General features: G+C 39.4%; 1 long non-coding RNA gene across 3 annotated transcripts in view; it reads right to left on the bottom strand.

Annotated features, from left to right (window-relative positions):
• The window catches only part of LOC123594629, an 80,345-nt gene that overhangs the window by 17,707 nt on the left and 39,843 nt on the right, over window positions 1-22,795 (bottom strand). For all 3 annotated transcript variants that reach the window (XR_006710814.1, XR_006710813.1, XR_006710815.1), the window contains exons 5-6: window positions 4,529-4,668; window positions 73-223 (exon numbers count right to left, since the gene is read on the bottom strand). This is a non-coding gene — a long non-coding RNA (uncharacterized LOC123594629). The remainder of the gene's footprint in view (window positions 1-72; window positions 224-4,528; window positions 4,669-22,795) is intronic.

The following is a 22,795-nucleotide window of genomic DNA, read 5'->3' as shown; positions in this document are numbered from 1 at the left end:
ATATAAGCATTTAAAGCTCATTATGACACTATAAAAGAACAACAAAAAGCATAAAACCAACTCACTGTTTACCTTTGAAGTATTCTGGAAAAACAACACATTGTTTTGAAAAGTGGAAATACTGCAAAAGAAGTAAGCATTCATCCTTCCCTTCTATATGGACTATTCTTCAGTATAACCATGTAGTCGCTGAGGGGTACTTTGTTTCACAGAAGAATTCTACCTAATATAAGTGCAGATGAAATTAAAAAATTAAAACATTACTCTTTGTATATGTTAATGAAATGTAGATCTAGGCAACAATCTTTAAGAAGCTACAAAAAACCTGAGTTAAAAAGTGAATGGGAAATTTCATAATGGATGAATCAGGCTGACAAAATCTGAACCCAATGATAAATCTCAACAACACAGGAGGAGAGATAACCAGACATGACAAAGCTCCTGATTTAACACTACAGGAAGTACAACACCATATCTGAGGTACTCTTTCCTAAAAAACAAAATCTGAACAAGACTCTATATCTTACTACCAATTTAAAAGACCTAAGAGGGGCCAAAGGACCAGAATAAACAACACACTAGAGATACAATCACATCATTCAGAATGGAAAACCATGGGACAAAGATCCAGTTTGTGAATCTAGTCAATGGAACATGAAAGCAATAGGACATTTGAATGAAAAAAAAAAACAAAAAAACTTAAGAGTTCACAGAAAGTAACTTAAAACCATAATGAGATACCACCACAAGCCTAGAAGAACAAAGTGAACAAAGATAAAAAATAGTAAGTTGTCTAGTATGTAGTAACTGTGAGGATTATTGCATTTTGGTTGTTATAATTATTATCTTCTCATTTTTATTAAACAATACCCTCTTTATATGGATAAATGTGTACTAAAGCATAGTTTTCACTGTAAATATCAAAAATTTGACTGAGTAAATCCATATATGTAATTGGATTTTTAAAGTAATTTATGAATCTGATAGCATCCCATCTAACAAGTAAAGAGAGGCTCCAGACAGGGCTAGAGGAAGGAAAAAGATTTTAAAGGAGGACAAGGAAGTCTTTAACAGAAAATAGGATTATTTCAGGAGAGGTCACCTTCATTTTGGTACAAACAGGTTTAATAGGTGGATTACCTCTTCTTCCTTTGGGGGATCCAGAGGCCCATGTGATGGATTATTTTATTGGTTTAGACCAGAATCGTCCTGACTGGCGAGTCAAGATGAAATTTTGGGGGTGGTTAAAAATGTAATTAGGTTAGGTATTAAGCCCAAGTTTGGTGACTTGGCCTAGCATAAGTGACTCCATTTTGACCTGCAGTTTTCTTTTTGACACTACCGAAAGAGATATGGGTCTGGTCTAACATCACCCACCATGGGCTGCCACAGTTCAACAAATGTCTCTCCTTTGTAACTGAACTGGTCAGGAGTATGGACTCTGGAGACAGACTGGTTATAAACCATAGTCCTCTGCTTACAGATGATGTGAGTTTGATTACTTTTACTTCACGTTAGAGTCACTCAATTGCCTGACTTGCAAAATTGCAATTATACAATACTTACCGAAGAATAAAAAAGCTTAAAACAAAAATATATCCTCGTGTTTTGCTTTTTACAAGAACAAATAGTCATAAATCATATCATTTAAGAACTTCTACTGCACAGACATTGGGAAATCTAGCTTTCTCTGAACCCTGGGAGAGTGAAAGAAACTCTCTGTGCCTCAGTTTCCTCTTCTGTAAATGAGGAAACAATCTGCCCTTCCTCAAGAATTGTCATTGTAATGACTTAATACGCGAACACAATTAGAGTGAGACACACAGTAACAGTTCAATAAATGTTATAATTTTTATAAATATATGCAAGTACAGATTCTAACAGTTTTGGTAGCTTTATAAAAACTTTTCATGTGTTTTTAATGAAGGTCAATAAACTTAAAACTGAATCCTATCAACTGGTATATGTGTTTTAAATCACTAAATTTCACTATAACCACTATTGGGTGCCTAAATAATTATCATGATAACATCTAAAAAGGGCTTGTAGTAGCTGATCTCAGGAAACAGTACCATCATTTCTGCACAAATCTGAACAAATAGTCACAGGCTCATCAAGGATCCTGGATTATCTTTGTATACCCTCACCCACAGCCACTACAGGTCCCAAGTGTCCTACACCCAACATGCCCTGCCCACAGCCACCCTTGCCCCCTGCACACTGCAGCACCATTGGACCAAGCTACCCTCATCCCTCTGCTGGATAGCTGCAAGATTCTCTTAATGATAATCCCCACAGACATCTTGTCCCTGTCCAGAACATTCTCATCACAATAGGAGAGCCACCTTGTGACTCATATGTTGTTGAGCACATGAATCAGATTATGTCATTCTAATACTGTAACTCTCCATTCTCAGAATGACTCCAAATTCCTTACATGACCCAACCACTCTCAGAATGACTCCAAACTCCTTACATGGCCCAAATGATGTAGCTCCTTTCTGCCCTTTTACCTCATGTCCTACCACCCACACTTTGTCTGCCAGGCTCCATGCACTTGAGCTCGTTGTTTGCTCCTGAAACAGCTGGTGCCACACATATCACAAACCAAAAGGCCAGCCCCAGCCTGGTTTCCTCTTGTTTTTCAGGACTCAGCTCAAATATCACTTTCTGAGATAGTTTCATGAATCACCCCATCTATAATAATCCCTGTCCCATCATTTTTTTGAGGAAAATATTTTATTTTATTTTATTTATTTTATCTTATCGTATCTTATTTTACTTCACTTTATTTTATATTATTTTATTTTATTTTATTTTATTTTATTTTATTTTTAGAACGTAAAGTGTCTATTTTATTTTAGAGTTCAGTTCTAGACATGTAATCCATTATAAGTTTTAAAACATTATCCACTTTGGCTTATCATATTCAACAGTCATAAAAACACTCTTTAATTTTTAAATTTAGAACAATTTTGCCTCATGAAGAAGCATCCTGAATTTACAAGAGATAATACTATTCCACCCCATCCATCACGTAATCCCTCACTACAGCTTCTAATGTCAAAAATGCTACTTCCTCTAAACTCTTCCATAGATTTCTTTCTTTCTTTCTTTCTTTCTTTCTTTCTTTCTTTCTTAATATGAAATTTATTGCCAAATTGGTTTCCATGCAACACCCAGTGCTCATCCCAACAGGTGTCCTCCTCAATACCCATCACCCATCCTCCCCTCCCTCCCACCCCCCATCAGCCCTCAGTTTATTCTCAGTTTTTAAGAGTCTCTTATGGTTTGCCTCCCTCCATCTCTAACTTTTTTTCATTTTCTATTCAAAAAAAAATGTTTTTGAAACATTCTCTTTTTGAAACCGTTAATTCCAATATGAAATTGTCGTGCTTATTCATTTCCTTTCCTGCTTATTACCAGTTTTTTCAAGCTACATACAAAGCACTAGGGACACTCATTCACCTTGTTTGGTGTGTTGCATTCACAGCAGTGCCTGATATGGGGTTGAGGTGTGTCACCACAAAAAAAGATATGTTGAAATCTTAATACTCAGTACCTCAATGTAACCATATTTGAAGTATGGTTGTTGTAGGTATAATTAGTTGAGATGAGATCATACTGGAATATAGTCTGTCCCCAAATCAATCAATGTGATCAGAATCTTTATAAGAAGACAACCATATGAAGACAGAACAGGGATAATACCATGAAAGCAAAGTTTGGAGTCATACAACTGCAAGCCAAAATATGCAGTTTGCCAACAAACCACGAAAAGATATAAAGAGGCATGGGTAGAGTCCCCAAAAGGACGTTGAGGGAACCTGGCTCTGGGAACACCTTCATTACAGGCTTTAGCCCCCAGAAGTATGAAACTATAAATTTCTATAATTTAAGCCATCCAGTTTGTGGTACTTTGTTATGGTACCCTTAGGAAACTACTGTAGCCTCCCTCACATGAAACATTGAATAAGAATGACTGAAGAGAAAAAAACTGTTCCCTTTTAATACACTGGGAGCAGACACAGATACAAAAAGCTCTGTTGCAGGACAAATCTATACTAAAATAAGACATGAAAGGATTCAAAATTTTAAGAACACCTTGTTGCAATTCACAGTAGTGACTTTCTAACTTGGATAAATACCACAATATACAAAAGAAGCTATTTAAAATTTAGACACCTCCCAACCCACCTTACTCGTTTGGGTACAACAGACCTAGGGTGGACCTATTTACCTGCTCTTTTAACAATCACCTGTTCCAATTTTGATGGACAATACTTGGAAAACTCCTGACATAAACATCTGACGTTTGTGTATCATTAGTTTAATGCTGAGTTCTGTGATATGTGGGATGTCTCTGTTAATAGAATTACTCAAAAGGGCACCAGTTTTTCCCTTACAACTATGACCACATATTCCTTTCCTACATGGGTTCACACTTGAATAATACTCCTGGATGGCTGGGAACATTGAATATTGTTACCTTTGTACAGAAGACACTGCAGGAAGGGCAGTGACTTACCTAAAATGTCTCAGTGATGGGATCCTGTTCTCTTCACTCTTGCTCCAGGAAATTGTCAAGCACACTGAACATCATATTTGGTTTTTCTCTTTCAACTCTTCTTTCTGGGGTCAGAGTCCACACACTGCTTTGATGTTCAACTAGAAGGGACAGTCAGGGGATCAGATAGCACATGGAATAGAGAGGAAAGGGAGAGGAAGAGAGAGCACATGAAAGGCAAGGGAAATGGGACAGGATGTGGTTGCCAGTCCCTACTCAGGTCACTGGAAGCTTTGAAATGATGCTGTGCCTCTTCCCCAGCTCCATCCCCTAGACCCCTCCCTCACATAGCAGTGACCCTGAAGCTCTCACATCATGGAAATGTTGGCCCATTCCTGCTTGCTGCTCTCTGTCCAAGTATTCTTTCTAGTAGTCATATTATGATGTTCATATCCAAAGCATCACTTCAACAGAATGAAATAAGCATTGCTAAACTTTTTGTCTTTAAATCCTCAGAGGATTGCTCTGAGGTGAAATATTACTTTCTTATTTTAGGGGCGTCTGGGTGGCTCAGTCAGTTGAGTGTTTGACTTCAGTTCAGGTCATGATATCGCAGTTTGTGAGTTCAAGCCCGGCGTCAGGTTCTATGCTGACAGCTAAGAGCCTGGAGCCTGCTTGGGGATCTGTGTCTCCCTCCTTTCTGCCCCTCACCTGCTTGCTTGCTCTCTCTCTCTCTCTCTCTCTCTCTCAAAAATAAATAAAACTTCAAAAATTTTAAAAATAAATTAAACAATAAAAATTAATTTAAAAATAAAGTTTATTTGTTTTTTTAACATTTTTTATTTGTTTTGAGTGAGAGAGAGAGAGAGCACAAGCGGGAGAGAGACAGTGAGAGGGAGAAAGAGAGAGAATCCCAAGTAGGCTCTACACTGTCAGTACAGAGCCCAATGCAGGGCTCAAACCCACAAACCATGAGATCATGACCTGAACCATAATCAAGAGTTGGACACTTAACCAACTGAGCCACCCAGGCACCCCTAAAAACATTATAGTAAAACCTTGGTTTGTGAGCATAATTTGTTCTGGAAACATGTTTATAATCCAAAGCATTTGTATATCAAAGTGAATTCCCCCATAAGAAATAATGGAAACTCTGATAATTCATTACAAAACCCAAAAATATTCACATAAAAATTATTACAAGACTGTAACATAATACAAAATAATAAATAAAATAGAAAATATAAAGAAAAATAAACAAATTAACCTGCACTTACCTTTGAAAACCTTCGTGGCTGGTGTGAGGGAGACAAGAGAGGAGGGTCATTGTGTAGGACAATTTTCACTATCACTAATGAAATCACTGCTATCTCTTGGCTCAATAGAATCTTTTTATTCATGGGGGCCATTGTATACACTCATACAGATGTTGACTACAGTACAGTATTGATAAACTCTTGTCATATACTGGATTTAATGTAACTGGCAATAAGGCAGCAGAGGTAAAGGTCTATACATACAGGCAGCCTAACCTAGAATGAAGCAAAGCATTCCTAAGCTTACTCTTGTGTGGAAAACAAAAGGACTGTCCATGGGTGCTTTGAAGTGACAAAAAATACACTAGTACCATTTGTGGGCACCTTCCAACATTCTGAAAACTCACTGATTTCTGCCAAACACCGCAGCCTGAGCCTGAGCATCCGAGCATGGGAGACGATCACCCACAATCCTGCAGACAGAGAGAGAAAGAGAGAGAGAGAACCATTGGCTCAGTTGTGATCATGTGACATTTGGCTTCAAATACTACTCATATTGCAAGACATCACTCATTTATCAAGTTAAAATTTATTAGAAATGTTTGCACATCTTGTGGAACACTCACAGAACAAGTTACTAGCAATCCAAGGTTTTAGTGTACTTTCTACAGATTGGGAGATAATCAGACTCACACAGCAAAGCTCATGTTCAGAGAATTCACAGGAGGCAGCAAGTGGACACAGAAGCCAATTTGAACGGGCTAACACTGCCCAATTCTGTGACAGTGTGACAATCAAAATACATAATTATAATGTCAAAGGGTAACTATTTGAGTAAAATACAAAAATATGATTCATACTAATAAAATAAATACATGACTAAATAGGTCAATGATAGGGGAAAAGGGAAAAGCTCTAACTAAATTTTGAATGTCAATTTCTAAATCTACAAGGAATTACAACATTATAAAAGTGACAGTTAACAAATATCATAGTGATGAGTGCTTTAAGCAAAATCATAAATGCATTTCAGTCTGTACAAAACCCAACAGCAGTTACTGGATCACCATGGTAACCAAGCTGGCCAAAGAGACTAGGAAAAAACAAACAGCAACCAACCTGACTTGACTCCTAACATGTGCTAGGAACTGAGGAAGATTGACATAACCCACAGTAATTCGTCTCACACATTCCTCACAATAAATATTCCTCACAGCTTCAAAAATACACACACACACACACACACACACACTCATACATGATCTCTCCCTGTTTTTTACCACCCAAGAAACCAGGAATTCCTCAAGGTGAAACCCCAAGAAACTCCATAATTCAATTTGAACCACACAAATAAAGTTGAAAAACACTAAACTGTTTTATTTTAGTGAGTGATTTTCTGATGAACTGTAGTTTTTTTCTAGGGGACATTTTACTCCCTAGGTTCAGTACATTGCTAATCACATCTCAAATCTAATATGGAAATCTAGGCAAGTTAATAATTGTGATGATAGATTGTATGTATCAATTTGGTGGAGCCACAGTGCCCAGATTTTGATCAAACATTATTCTGGATATTTCTGTGAAAGTGTTTTGAATAATTTTTACATTTAAGGGGTAGAATTTGAATAAGGCAGTTAGCTGCCCATTAAGTGAGTGGGCCTCATCTAGTCAGGTGAAGGACTGAATAGGACAAAAGGCTGATCTTCCCTGAGCCAGAAGGAGTTTTGCTAGAAAATTCCCCTTGACTTCATTAAAACATCAGTACCTCGGGGAAGATGGCGGCGTAGGAGGACGCTGGGCTCACCGCCCTTCCTGCTGATCACTTAGATTCCACCTACACCTGCCTAAATACCCCAGAAAACCGCCAGAGGATTAGCAGAACGGAGTCGCCGGAGCCAAGCGCAGACGAGAGGCCCACGGAAGAGGGTAGGAAGGGCGGCGAGGCGGTGCGCGCTCCACGGACTGGCGGGAGGGAGCCGGGGCGGAGGGGCGGCTCGCCGGCCAAGCAGAGCTCCCGAGTCTGGCTGGCAAAAGCGGAGGGGCCTGACGGACTGTGTTCCGACAGCAAGCGCGACTTAGCCTCTGGGAGGTCATAAGTTAACAGCTCTGCTCAGAAAGCAGGAAGGCTGGAGGACAAAGGGAGGGAGAGCTGCTGAGCCCCCTGACGACAGAGCACAGTTTGGTGGGGAACAAAGGCGCTCGCCAGCGCCATCTCCCCCGCCCATCCCCCAGCCAAATCCCAAAGAGAACCAGTTCCTGCCAGGGAACTTCCTCGCTCCGCACAAACACCCAACTCTGTGCTTCTGCGGAGGAGCCAAACCTCCAGCAGCGGATCTGACTCCCTCCCGCTACCACAGGGCCCCTCCCGAAGTGGATCACCTAAGGAGAAGCGAGCTAAGCCTGCCCCTCCTGCCCCTGTGCACCTTGCCTACCCACCCCAGCTAATACGCCAGATCCCTAGCATCACAAGCCTGGCAGTGTGCAAGTAGCCCAGACGGGCCACGCCACCCCACAGTGAATCCCGCCCCTAGGAGAGGGGAAGAGAAGGCACACACCAGTCTGACTGTGGCCCCAGCGGTGGGCTGGGGGCAGATATCAGGTCTGACTGCGACTCCGCCCACCAACTCCAGTTATATACCACAGCACAGGGGAAGTGCCCTGCAGGTCCTCACCATGCCAGGGACTATCCAAAATGACCAAGCAGAAGAATTCCCCTCAGAAGAATCTCCAGGAAATAACAACAGCTAATGAGCTGATCAAAAAGGATTTAAATAATATAACAGAAAGTGAATTTAGAATAATAGTCATAAAATTAATCGTTGGGCTTGAAAACAGTGTAGAGGACAGCAGAGAATCTCTTGCTACAGAGATCAAGGGACTAAGGAACAGTCACGAGGAGCTGAAAAACGCTTTAAATGAAATGCAAAACAAAATGGAAACCACCATGGCTCGGATTGAAGAGGCAGAGGAGAGAATAGGTGAACTAGAAGATAAAGTTATGGAAAAAGAGGGAGCTGAGAAAAAGAGAGATAAAAAAATCCAGGAGTATGAGGGGAAAATTAGAGAACTAAGTGATACGCTAAAAAGAAATAATATACGCATAATTGGTATCCCAGAGGAGGAAGAGAGAGGGAAAGGTGCTGAAGGGGTACTTGAAGAAATAATAGCTGAGAACTTCCCTGAACTGGGGAAGGAAAAAGGCATTGAAATCCAAGAGGCACAGAGAACTCCCTTCAGACGGAACTTGAATCGATCTTCTGCACGACATATCATAGTGAAACTGGCAAAATACAAGGATAAAGAGAAAATTCTGAAAGCAGCAAGGGGTAAACGTGCCCTCACATATAAGGGGAGACCTATAAGACTAGTGACTGATCTCTCTTTTGAAACTTGGCAGGCCAGAAAGAATTGGCACGAGATTTTCAGTGTGCTAGACAGAAAAAATATGCAGCCGAGAATCCTTTAACCAGCAAGTCTGTCATTTAGAATAGAAGGAGAGATAAAGGTCTTCCCAAACAAACAAAAACTGAAGGAATTTGTCACCACTAAACCAGCCCTACAAGAGATCCTAAAGGGGACCCTGTGAGAAAAAGTACCAGAGACAACACTACAAACATAAAACATACAGACATCACAATGACTCTAATCCCGTATCTTTCTATAATAACACTGAATGTAAATGGATTAAATGCGCCAACCAAAAGACATAGGGTATCAGAATGGATAAAAAAACAAGACCCATCTATTTGCTGTCTACAAGAGACTCATTTTAGACCTGAGGACACCTTTAGATTGAGAGTGAGGGGATGGAGAACTATTTATCATGCTACTGGAAGCCAAAAGAAAGCTGGAGTAGCCATACTTATATCAGACAAACTAGACTTTAAATTAAAGGCTGTAACAAGAGATGAAGAAGGACATTATATAATAGTTACAGGGTCTATTCATCAGGAAGAGCTACCAATTTTAAATGTCTATGCGCCAAACACCGGAGCCCCCAAATATATAAAACAACTACTCATAAACATAAGCAACCTTATTGATAAGAATGTGGTAATTGCAGGGGACTTTAACACCCCACTTACAGAAATGGATAGATCATCTAGACACACGGTCAATAAAAAACAAGGGCCCTGAATGAGACATTGGATCAGATGGACTTGACAGATATATTTAGAACTCTGCATCCCAAAGCAACAGAATATACTTTCTTCTCGAGTGCACATGGAACATTCTCCAAGATAGATCATATACTGGGTCACAAAGCAGCCCTTCATGAGTTTACAAGAATGGAAATTATACCATGCATACTTTCAGACCACAATGCTATGAAGCTTGAAATCAACCACAGAAAAAAGTCTGGAAAACCTCCAAAAGCATGGAGGTTAAAGAACACCCTACTAACGAATGAGTGGGTCAACCAGGCAATTAGGGAAGAAATTTAAAATATATGGAAACAAACGAAAATGAAATTACAACAATCCAAACGCTTTGGGACGCAGCAAAGGCAGTCCTGAGAGGAAAATACATTGCAATCCAGGCCTATCTCAAGAAACAAGAAAAATCCCAAATACAAAATCTAACAGCACACCTAAAGGAAATAGAAGCTGAGCAGCAAAGACACCCCAAACCCAGCAGAAGAAGAGAAATAATAAAAATCAGAGCAGAAATAAACAATATAGAGTCTAAAAAAACTGTAGAGCAGATCAACGAAACCAAGAGTTGGTGTTTTGAAAAAATAAACAAAATTGACAAACCTCTAGCCAGGCTTCTCAAAAAGAAAAGGGAGATGACCCAAATAGAGAAAATCATGAATGAAAATGGAATGATTACAACCAATCCCTCAGAGATACAAACAATTATCAGGGAATACTATGAAAAATTATATGCCAACAAATTGGACAACCTGGAAGAAATGGACAAATTCCTGAACACCCACACTCTTCCAAAACTCAATCAGGAGGAAATAGAAAGCTTGAACAGACCCATAACCAGCGAAGAAATTGAATCGGTTATCAAAAATCTCCCAACAAATAAGAGTCCAGGACCAGATGGCTTCCCAGGGGAGTTCTACCAGACGTTTAAAGCAGAGATAATACCTATCCTTCTCAAGCCATTCCAAGAAATAGAAAGGGAAAGAAAACTTCCAGACTCATTCTATGAAGCCAGTATTACTTTGATCCCTAAACCAGACAGAGACCCAGTAAAAAAAGAGAACTACTGGCCAATATCCCTGATGAATATGGATGCAAAAATTCTCAATAAGATACTAGCAAGTCGAATTCAACGGCATATAAAAAGAATTATTCACCATGATCAAGTGGGATTCATTCCTGGGATGCAGGGCTGGTTCAACATTCGCAAATCAATCAACGTGATACATCACATTAACAAAAAAAAAGAGAAGAACCATATGATCCTGTCAATCGATGCAGAAAAGGCCTTCGACAAAATCCAGCACCCTTTCTTAATAAAAACCCTTGAGAAAGTCGGGATAGAAGGAACATACTTAAAGATCATAAAAGCCATTTATGAAAAGCCCACAGCTAACATCATCCTCAACGGGGAAAAACTGAGAGCTTTTTCCCTGAGATCAGGAACACGACAGGGATGCCCACTCTCACCGCTGTTGTTTAATATAGTGCTGGAAGTTCTAGCATCAGCAATCAGACAACAAAAGGAAATCAAAGGCATCAAAATTGGCAAAGATGAAATCAAGCTTTCGCTTTTTGCAGATGACATGATATTATACATGGAAAATCTGATAGACTCCACCAAAAGTCTGCTAGAATTGATACATGAATTCAGCAAAGTTGCAGGATACAAAATCAATGTACAGAAATCAGTTGCATTCTTATACACTAACAATGAAGCAACAGAAAGACAAATAAAGAAACTGATCCCATTCACAATTGCACCAAGAAGCATAAAATACCTAGGAATAAATCTAACCAAAGATGTAAAGGATCTGTATGCTGAAAACTATAGAAAGCTTATGAAGGAAATTGAAGAAGATTTAAAGAAATGGAAAGACATTCCCTGCTCATGGATTGGAAAAATAAATATTGTCAAAATGCCAATACTACCCAAAGCTATCTACACATTCAATGCAATCCCAATCAAAATTGCACCAGCATTCTTCTCGAAACTAGAACAAGCAATCCTAAAATTCATATGGAACCACAAAAGGCCCCGAATAGCCAAAGGAATTTTGAAGAAGAAGACCAAAGCAGGAGGCATCACAATCCCAGACTTTAGCCTCTACTACAAAGCTGTCATCATCAAGACAGCATGGTATTGGCACAAAAACAGACACATAGACCAATGGAATAGAATAGAAACCCCAGAACTAGACCCACAAACGTATGGCCAATTCATCTTTGACAAAGCAGGAAAGAACATCCAATGGAAAAAAGACAGCCTCTTTAACAAATGGTGCTGGGAGAACTGGACAGCAACATGCAGAAGGTTGAAACTAGACCACTTTCTCACACCATTCACAAAAATAAACTCAAAATGGATAAAGGACCTGAATGGGAGACAGGAAACCATCAAAACCTTAGAGGAGAAAGCAGGAAAAGACCTCTCTGACCTCAGCCGTAGCAATCTCTTACTCGACACATCCCCAAAGGCAAGGGAATTAAAAGCAAAAGTGAATTACTGGGACCTTATGAAGATGAAAAGCTTCTGCACAGCAAAGGAAACAACCAACAAAACTAAAAGGCAACCAACGGAATGGGAAAAGATATTTGCAAATGACATATCGGACAAAGGGCTAGTATCCAAAATCTATAAAGAGCTCACCAAACTCCACACCCGAAAAACAAATAACCCAGTGAAGAAATGGGCAGAAAACATGAATAGACACTTCTCTAAAGAAGACATCCGGATGGCCAACAGGCACATGAAAAGATGTTCAGCGTCGCTCCTTATCAGGGAAATACAAATCAAAACCACACTCAGGTATCACCTCACGCCAGTCAGAGTGGCCAAAATGAACAAATCAGGAGACTATAGATGCTGGCGAGGATGTGGAGAAACGGGAACCCTCTTGCACTGTTGGTGGGAATGCAAATTGGTGCAGCCGCTCTGGAAAGCAGTGTGGAGGTTCCTCAGAAAATTAAAAATAGACCTACCCTATGACCCAGCAATAGCACTGCTAGGAATTTATCCAAGGGATACAGGAGTACTGATGCATAGGGGCACTTGTACCCCAATGTTCATAGCAGCACTCTCAACAATAGCCAAATTATGGAAAGAGCCTAAATGTCCATCAACTGATGAATGGATAAAGAAATTGTGGTTTATATACACAATGGAGTACTACGTGGCAATGAGAAAGAATGAAATATGGTCCTTTGTAGCAACGTGGATGGAACTGGAGAGTGTGATGCTAAGTGAAATAAGCCGTACAGAGAAAGACAGATACCATATGGTTTCACTCTTATGTGGATCCTGAGAAACTTGGCAGGAACCCATGGGGGAGGGGGAGGAAAAAAGAAAAAAAAAAAAAAGGAAAAAAGAGGTTAGAGTGGGAGAGAGCCAAAGCATGGGAGACTGTTAAAAACTGAGAAGAAACTTAGGGTTGATGGGGGTTGGGAGGGAGGAGAGTGTGGGTGATGGGTATTGAGGAGGGCACCTTTTGGGATGAGCACTGGGTGTTGTATGGAAACCAATTTGACAATAAATTTCATATAATAAAAAAAAAAACATCAGTACCTCATGTTTCTCTAGTAGACTCCTTTCAGATTCCAACTGTAACTCTTTCCTGCTGAAACTTCCTTTATAAAAACTTTCCCTTTTGTGTATCTCCTAAGACCACCTTCCCATTTCTTTGATGGGTTTGTGTATCTCCTAAGACCACCTTTCTATTTCTTTGATGGGATGCTTCCATAATAATGAATCATGTTAAAAATCCAACTAGATCTTTACAGTTTACACAGCTTATTGAGTTTTTGTTATTTCACTCCCTGATTGTTTCTGGGTTGTTAGTTATAGCTGGAAAAATTTCCTTCACCACTGGTTTGAGGAATTTCACTCGGTGTACTTCTGTAGACAGGAGAAAGAGGTGAGTTATACTGGTGTGTCAGGCATAAGTGGAACAGTTGTGGAGGTGACTATGTTGTAACCAAACCCATGTCTGTATACCTAAAGCACAGGAAAGCCAATCACTGAGACATCAGGTATGCAGCAGGGAAGAGTTTATTTGAGAGGCAGACAAATGAGGAGATGGGAAGATAAGCCTCAAGTCAGCCTCCCCAAAGGGATGAGAATCAGTATTTTATAATCACAGGAGTTGAGATTTCATATATATTGATGGGAAGGATGAGGAAAAATGACTATTCATGAGGAAAGATGGAGCATGTGCATTAAGCAAACATATATGTAACATATATCCAATTTTCACTTCTTAATGGAGACAACATCAAAATGAGGCAAATTTCAGACCCTGGCATCAGAAGGTTATCTTAGGACAAGATGAAGGAGCTGTGGACATGCTTTGAGAGCCAGTATAAACTTGATAGTGTCTTGGCCTTTTTATCTCTGGTAAAGAATTCAGTCCTGCTTGTTCCTAGGCTGGAGCCATATCAGTTGACATTGAGTCCAGGCTTCTGTAGACACAGCTAATGCATTTGTTAGTGGAGTCTAAGAAGACACAATAGCTGATTATAGAGAAATGGTTCCCTGATACACAAGCTTTAAATTTTCTGCGAGTTTCAGCCTCATTAACCCTATGAAACATGGTTTCAACTCCCCCCGAGTTAAGATAATTCCACAATCTTGAAGAATTGAGATGATGACTACTCTTGCTACTTACTTATCTCCTTGGGTGAGGTAGGTTTTGAATAAAGAGTGGTTTTTGTGAATCTTAGCTGCAAGCAAAATTCCTTCAATTACTAACATGCCTACATGCAGGGCTAAACAGAAATTTCTAACCTATAGGTCACAGCAGCAAGGGAAATAGAAGGAATAGGAAGTCAGACATGTTAAGTTTCTCTTTGTTATATTGTGAGAGACATATGAAAACTGTGTCACCAAGTCAGGAGATTTAGATGTTGATATCAGGGCTCCAGTCTTATGCTCCAGTCTTTGAGAACTCTATCTCTCCTCTTCCTCCTGTGGATCTGGTCCCACAACTAGGAGACAAGGTCTTAAATGAAGCGGAAACTCCATGTCACCTCAGATGGACCCTCCCCCCAGAGGGCTGAATGGGAGGGGCCACCATCCTAGGGATAAAGCAGACACAAACTCATTTCTGAAATCTACCACACAACCTGGCCATGGACTAAAGAGAAAGTAAAACCTCTAGTTTGCACCCATGAGAGATCTAGGACTGAAACCACACAAGTGTTTGCACTCATGAGAGGTCTAGGACTGAAACCACACAAGTGTTACCTCATCCTTCACTCTCCATCTGGGTGTGAGTCTCTATAGGAGAAGACTGTAGCCTCTCAATTCCAGTTTCCCAGGTACTACCTCCCTCCTCAACCAAATTATTTCCTGTTGAGATACTGGGTTTCCAAGACACAGTGTCAAGCTTTGATAAAACTTGCTTGGAATGGAGTCCATTTGAGGTCAAACCTCACCACACCATGGGATGGGCACTAACATCCACCGTGCTGCCTATGGAAATTTCCAGTTATCCAGTCTCACTATCAAGACAGGGAAGATATGGATATAGATATAGAATTGGACTGACAGTGACTTACAGCAGACATCTAATTCACATTTAATAAACATGAGATAAAGATGTAGGTATATGTAAGGCATAAACTATGTTTTATACGTATTTTTTTTTCCAGAGATACTGACTACCTACTGGAAAGGAGGAAGGAAGAAACATAAGGAAAACATATCCACATTCACATCTCAACAGATGATCTGTCATTTATGTCTCCTTGCCATGTGTACTCTCTTTCAGAGCTTCTGACATGGACATGCCCATTTTCTCACTTTACATGCTTTAGGAGCACTAACAGAATCAGCAGATGTGATACTGTTTTCAGTCATGTTATTAATCAGCTATGTTATGTCTTACAGTTAGTTCCCAGGCTCCAGTCATAATAAATTATTGTCAGGTACCTCCTGAACATGAAACATCTTCCTTTCCCCCAGGCCTAATTTTCTGGCTTTCATTCACACTGTTATTCATCTGGACCTATACCTCCAGAACCTAATCTGAGCCAAACTGGTGAAAGATGACAGTAATTACAGGGAGTTCATTTTCCAGTGTCCAGACTAACACTCAAATCCCTAGGATGGGTAAGGCATACATCTGGTTTTAAACTTGAACTTCTTTGTATGGTATGTGCTGGGCATATATATATATATTTTTTTTCCTTTCCTTTTACTATTTTAGTTGCACAAGGAAGGTGCTTCAAACCTGTTTTAATTCCCATGTGTTGGTTGCCCTGGGCCCTGGGCTGAGGGAGCCTGTGACTGAAGTTCCCCTTGAATCCCACTGTTGAAGCATCTGCCCTCTGGAAGCTCTGGGGCTAAGCTCTGGGCAGTGTCCTGCAGTCTCCCTCTTTGCCTCCCTTGCGGGTTCCCTGTTTGGCTAACTGGAAGGTTAAACCCATGAGACTGCTTTTGGTTCAAAGGGCTTTATTTGGAAAGAAGAGAAAAGTGTTTTCCTCTCATGACCTTCACTAATTCCTGGGAAGTAGAGATACCAGAGGTTTTCTTAATGTAATATTTATTTGTGGGACTTGCTTTCACTTTCCCTGAGTATCTGTATTGACCCTGAGCCACCCAAGTAGGGTTGTCATGAGTAGATTCTAACATTAATATTGTAACCACCTTATTACCTTATACCCTTTCTTTAGGGATATTCTGCATCTGATGCAGACTCACTATCCTACAGGAATGGTGGAGGATATTTATTTTTTCTTGTTCTTTTTTCACTTCTAAACCCATGTACTTTTGTTGTAAAGAGAAATGGAAAATACAGGGCAGGAAAAAAATCATTGGAAACCCTTAAAAGTCTTTTACTCAGGGTTAAGCACTGTTTCCATTTGCATATTTTTTTTCAGAAATTTTACTTTGAAAATGTAACTATATTTAAGAAAAGAAATGATAAAATCTACTTTCAGCTTTGTAAGCTGTTTTTTATGATAAATATTATATTGTGAAAGTCGATGCAAGCCATATAATATAAATGCACATAATACAAATGGCAGTTGAAAATTAATGGTCCATTCTGTCATGATATTAATAGTAACATGATTAATATTTATTGTTTCCCAATACTGTTTTTTTAGAGACAGAGAGCTGAGGAGAGGGGCAGAGGGAGGCAGAGAGAGAGAGAGAGAGAAAGAGAGAGAGAGAGAGAGAGAGAGAATCTCAAGGAGGCTCCATGCTGAGCAACTAGGATCATGACCCAAGCCAAAATCAAGAGTCAGACACTTAACGTACTGAGCCACCCAAGCACCCAGCACCCAATACTGATGTGAGGGCTAAATCTATCCTTACTCATTAATCCTCACCACAACTTATGAGAAGGAACAGTTTCAATATCAGGAAACTGAGGCACAGCAAGGACAGGGTTAGGACATTTCAAGGCTTATATTTGAACACAAAGTGTGGCTCCTGTGTAAAATCATCTAACCAGCACGTGCTACTGCTGCTCACGTCATAAGATACCACCTTATTGTTAATCACACCAATGCAACAAATCTAAGAGAAAGAAACAAAACTAAAGTACTATATTAGTTTCCATGGACTGTTATAATAAAATACACAAACTAGTAGCTTTACATAACAGAAATTGAGTTTCTCATAGTTTTGGATTCTGAAAGTCTGAAATCAAGGTGTCATTAGGGCCTTGTACCTTAAGACACTAGGAAGAATCCTCCTTGTTCTTCCTGGCCTCTGGTGTTGACCATCAGTCCTTGGTGTTCACTGCTTGCAGCAACATTAGTCTCTGCCTCTGTCAATCACATGTTCTCCCTTAGTGTCCTTGCCTTCAGTGGCATTTTCACCTTCTTATAATGCCATAAATTATATAGATTAGGAGCCACTCTAACGACCTAATCTTAATTTGATTGTTTGCAAAGACCCTATTTCTGAATAAAGCCCCATTCATAGGTACCTGGAGTTAGAACCTCAACATGCTTTCAGAGAACATTACAATCAAATAATAGGCTCAATATTTTTTACAATTAACAATACAGAAAATATTACTTCAACAACATGAGAATGGATTATTTTAAAAAAAAGTAAAATGAAGGACTCATCCCAGTATCCTCATAGACACAATGAACCAAATGCCCTCCCTATGATTCTTATTGGTTAATGGATCAGCATTATATTTTCAGGCTCTATCACAAGGCAAAATCTCTTTTTCACTGACCCATCATTTTAAATCTAGACTACAGCAATGAATCAAGCTATTTTCATTAGATGCATTCTGGATTAGTTCTGCATCCTGGTATTTCCCCAATGTATTTGGGCTTCAGAGCATTTACTCTGATTTTGGGCCAAGATGCTGCTGCTGGCCAATCACATATGACTCAGGAGCAGAAAACTAGAGCCACCAAGAACATACCCACAGACAACAACAAAGCTTTCAAGAAAGAGTAGGAACCTATAGAACTGGCACATCACCAGCAGGCACTAGATAATGTTGAAGAGGAGCTCATGACCAAAGACCTCCACTTTGAAGGCATGTTCAAAAAGGAATCATAGACCTCTATTTTTGAAGAAAAGGAGTGATTAGTTATATTAGAAACTTGGAGAAATACTTTACCTTGTAATTTTCATGTAAACTGGAGCCTCTCAGAATAAAGAGGAGGATGCATGAGCTGGTGGCTGTATGGCAAAGATCCTTCTTGTCTGAGCTGAGATCTCTTTCATACTTGAAACCAGAGGAAATATAAGGAGTGTGTGCTGGGAAATAGCTGTTACTTGGAATAGTGTTACTTGGAAATAGCTGTTTTTGAGATGTTTTAAATTTTCCTCCTAGCGATGGTAGTAATGAAAATCAGAGAAAAGGGGAAAACTTAAGCTACTGAAAATATACAAACTTGGCAAAAAGTCTGTGGAAAAGGCATTGTCAATTATACCTAATTATTATGTGCAGTCAGCCTGACTTCTGCCAGAGGAAACTCTTGTTTTCTTGGGATCCAATACCCTGTATTTTACTTTTAATTTTTGGTTAGGGTTTTATAGCTTTCTTTACTCAAATAATGCATTTTCATTACCAAAAATGTAAACCCTAGATGAGCAAATTTAAACTCCTGTGTTTTTTTTATTTTAAGCCTACAAAATGACATACAGAGCAAATGTTCAAAACCTTATTCAAATAAACTGTGTTCAAAGTAAATACCCAGAGCCAGCATAAAATTAGCAAACCCTTTCCATGGCTTAATAACTCTTCAGTGAAAATTGGTGACACTGAGACCCTGCTGGATTCTAAACTTCCCTTTGGATCATAAAAGACAAGGTTAAATAATGTGAGATCTTGATCTGGGGTTCATGATATATCAAATCCATTGACAAATCCGTGGTGCTCTACTGTATATGGCTATTGAATTGAAGAAAATACATTTACCAGGAATTCTTGATAAGAGAGAGTTTACATGTCTATTCAAGGGACAGAGGAAAATTTCTGGCAGACACATAGGTAAGTGTTGGCCAGGAATAATTCTATCTGGATCAACTGTCTCAAGGAAATGGCAGGGTACCACTTATGTACCAAGATGTGAATGTGATTTACCTGTTGAATGCTGTAATCAAGAACAAACAACTGTTTACTCCACAAATTAAACCATTCAATTTCCTCTTAAAAAATTGAATTGTAGGGTGCCTGGGTGGCTCAGTTCATTAAGGATCCAACTCTTGATATTGGCCCAGTTCGTGATCTCATAGTTGTGAGGTGGAGTCCAGAGTTGGTCTGAGCATGGAGGCTGCTTGGGATTCTTTTTCTCCCTCTCTCTCTGCCTCTCCCCTACTCACATGCTTTATCTCTCAAAATAAATAAATAAACTTAAAAAATGAATTTATTCTGTGTGTGTATGTTTCTATATCCCCTCTAGCTCTATCACCTCCATATACTCTCACAGTTGTGGCTTTCCTTTCTACTCAGACTGGAGATGGATCTCCAATCTCAGGTACGGATATTCCAGAAAATCTATTTTTTTTATATCCTAGAAAAGCGAAGGATACAGATAGAGTGTTCCAGGTAGGTGAAAATCCAGAAATATGGCTGATCCCATGAAGTCAAGCTCCCAACCTCCATCCTCCCTCCCCTTTGGGGAGCCCCCTGGTCTCACTCTCAGAGCTGTCATCCTGGATATGACTTCCAAAGACATCACATTTATTTTTATTAATTAAAATGAGTACAGGGGCGCCTGGGTGGCGCAGTCGGTTAAGCGTCCGACTTCAGCCAGGTCACGATCTCGCGGTCCGTGAGTTCGAGCCCCGCGTCAGGCTCTGGGCTGATGGCTCAGAGCCTGGAGCCTGTTTCCGATTCTGTGTCTCCCTCTATCTCTGCCCCTCCCCCGTTAGTGCTCTGTCTCTCTCTGTCCCAAAAATAAATAAACGTTGAAAAAAAATTAAAATGAGTACATTTTACATACAGTAAAAAATATGAAATGGTTGTGTTTACTATGATTTCAATTCTACTTATAAAATTCACATGTATATTAAAGCAAATCCATTCACTGCAGACCCCAAACTTCAACTTGTTCATTGATCTGTCTCTTCCACATCACTATCTGCTGATGTACAGTGTGGACTGTACAGAAGGTCCCTACTAGAGAACAAGGTGCTTACCCTCCATTGCTCCATTGTTGCGCAGGCTGCCCAGATCTTCTCCCACCTGGTTTGTCATCCTTTTTCCATAACACAGGGCACTGCTGCCCACTCCTCATTCTGATGCTTATTCTCTGTCAGTCACAGCCCTTCTGTTCTGACTTGTACTGAGCTTGCACACAGGCCAGACTGCCAATGTGTGCTAGTGTCACCTGGTGTTTTATCGTCTGCAGACACAATACTACATATTTTCACAATCTTATTTTATACCTATCAATTTCATCAGACAGGATTAGAACCATTCTTTATATGTTCAAAGCCAGGGTGTTCCAGAGATTTTTTTTTTTTTTTTTTTCTCTTTGCAGACCATTCTCAGTAGAGAACTTTGATGATGCTGGTAAGTTGGTGTCATCTAGTGACAAAAACCTGAATTGCAGCTTGAACGTTATGGGTCAGGAAAGTGGGTGGGGCTGTTACCCAAATCCACCAGAAAGAGCTTTCAGCAAGTCAGAATGTAAAGAACGGAATGGCTTGGGTACAGCATGTTGATGGGTTCTCTCTGGACACTTCATGTAAAAGAAACCATATAACATGTGGTCTTTTACATATTAGACTTCTTTCACTAGGCTTAACATTTTCAAGGTTCATCCATATTGTGGTATGTATTCATTCCTACATTATTCCTTTTAATTGCCAAATATTATATGACAATTTATATTATATGACAATTTATCCATGTATTAACTGATGGACATTTGAGTTGTTTCCACTTTTGACTTTATGAATGATGCTATGTACATTCATGTACAACTTTTTATGTTGACATATGTTGGTATTTCTCCTGGCTGTGTACCTAGGAGTGGAATATCTGGGTCACATGGTAACTCTATGGTGAACATTTTGAGGAAGTACCAGATTGTTTTCATGACCTGATGGTGTTGAAGAGTGCAGGCATACTCTGTTATTTTTATGATTAGTCTGTGGAATAAATTTTGGGAAAGAAAGCCTTTCCCCGATGGTCAGGAACAAGACAAAGATGTCCACTCTCACCATTACTATTTGACATAGGACTGGAAGTCTTAGCCTCAAAAATCAGACAACAAAAAAAGATAAAAGGCATCCAAATTGGAAAGGAAGAAGTTAAGCTTCCACTATTTGTAAATGACACAATATGTAGAAAACCCAAAAGACTCAAGCAAAAAATTTCCTAGCACTAATACATGAATTCAGCAAAGTCACAGAATTCAAAATCAATATGCAGAAATCTGTTGCAATTACAAAATAACCAAGCAGCAAAGAAATCAAGTAATCAATCCCATTTGCAATTGCATCAAAAACAATAAGATATCTAGGAATAAACCTAACCAAAGATGTAAAAGACCTGTACTCTGAAAACTATAGAACACTTATGAAAGAAATGTTATGAAAGAAACACTTATGAAAGAAATATATATAATGGAATATTACTCAGCCATCAAAAAGCATGAAATCTTGCCATTTGCAATGATGTGGATGGAGCTAGAGTGTACTTTGTATTCACTCATATGTGGAATTTAAGAAACAGATGATAACATGGGAAGGGGAAAAAAGAGAAAGGGAAACAAACCATGAGAAATTCTTACAGTTAGAGAACAAACTGAGGGCTCATGGAGGGAGTGAGGTGGGGTATGGGCTAGATGAGTGATGGGCACTTAGGAGGGCATTTGTTATGATGAGCAATGGGTGATATATGTATGTGATGAATTACTGAATTCTAATCCTAAAACCAGTATTGTGCTGTATGTTAACTAACTGGAATTTAGATAAAAATTTGAAAAAAAAAAGGGCTTTACTTCAAGCAGTGGACTTTGAGGTATTATGATTTCCCTTTCCATGTCATCTACTTTTAATTGTAATAAACACCCATTGCTCTTGCAATTACACAAAATATTGAAACGGCTGAAAAACATAAGTATTTTCTGCCCCAACCACAGGTAAGCCATTCACTTTAGAATCAGAATATCCCTCGGTCCGAGGAAGGGAGACAAGATACTGGAGGAGGATTTTCCACGGTATAAGACAATACCATTTTCCAAATTCCAAGCCACACTAATGATCAATATTTTAAATGTTTTCCTAGTTAACTGAAAAAAAACAAAACAAAACATAGGACCTTAATTAGTTTTCTTTTGCTGTGCCCTGTCAACAGTAAGTTTGAGGGTCTTATAAAATGAAAAGCAGCAGTGGACACTGGCTAAATGTAGGTGCTTAGCAGCCCCAAAAAATCTGTTGAAATCTT

Source organism: Leopardus geoffroyi, chromosome X (assembly GCF_018350155.1).
Source record: "Leopardus geoffroyi isolate Oge1 chromosome X, O.geoffroyi_Oge1_pat1.0, whole genome shotgun sequence".
Classification (NCBI taxonomy): domain Eukaryota; kingdom Metazoa; phylum Chordata; class Mammalia; order Carnivora; family Felidae; genus Leopardus; species Leopardus geoffroyi.
This window is presented reverse-complemented; position numbering and strand designations above follow the sequence as displayed.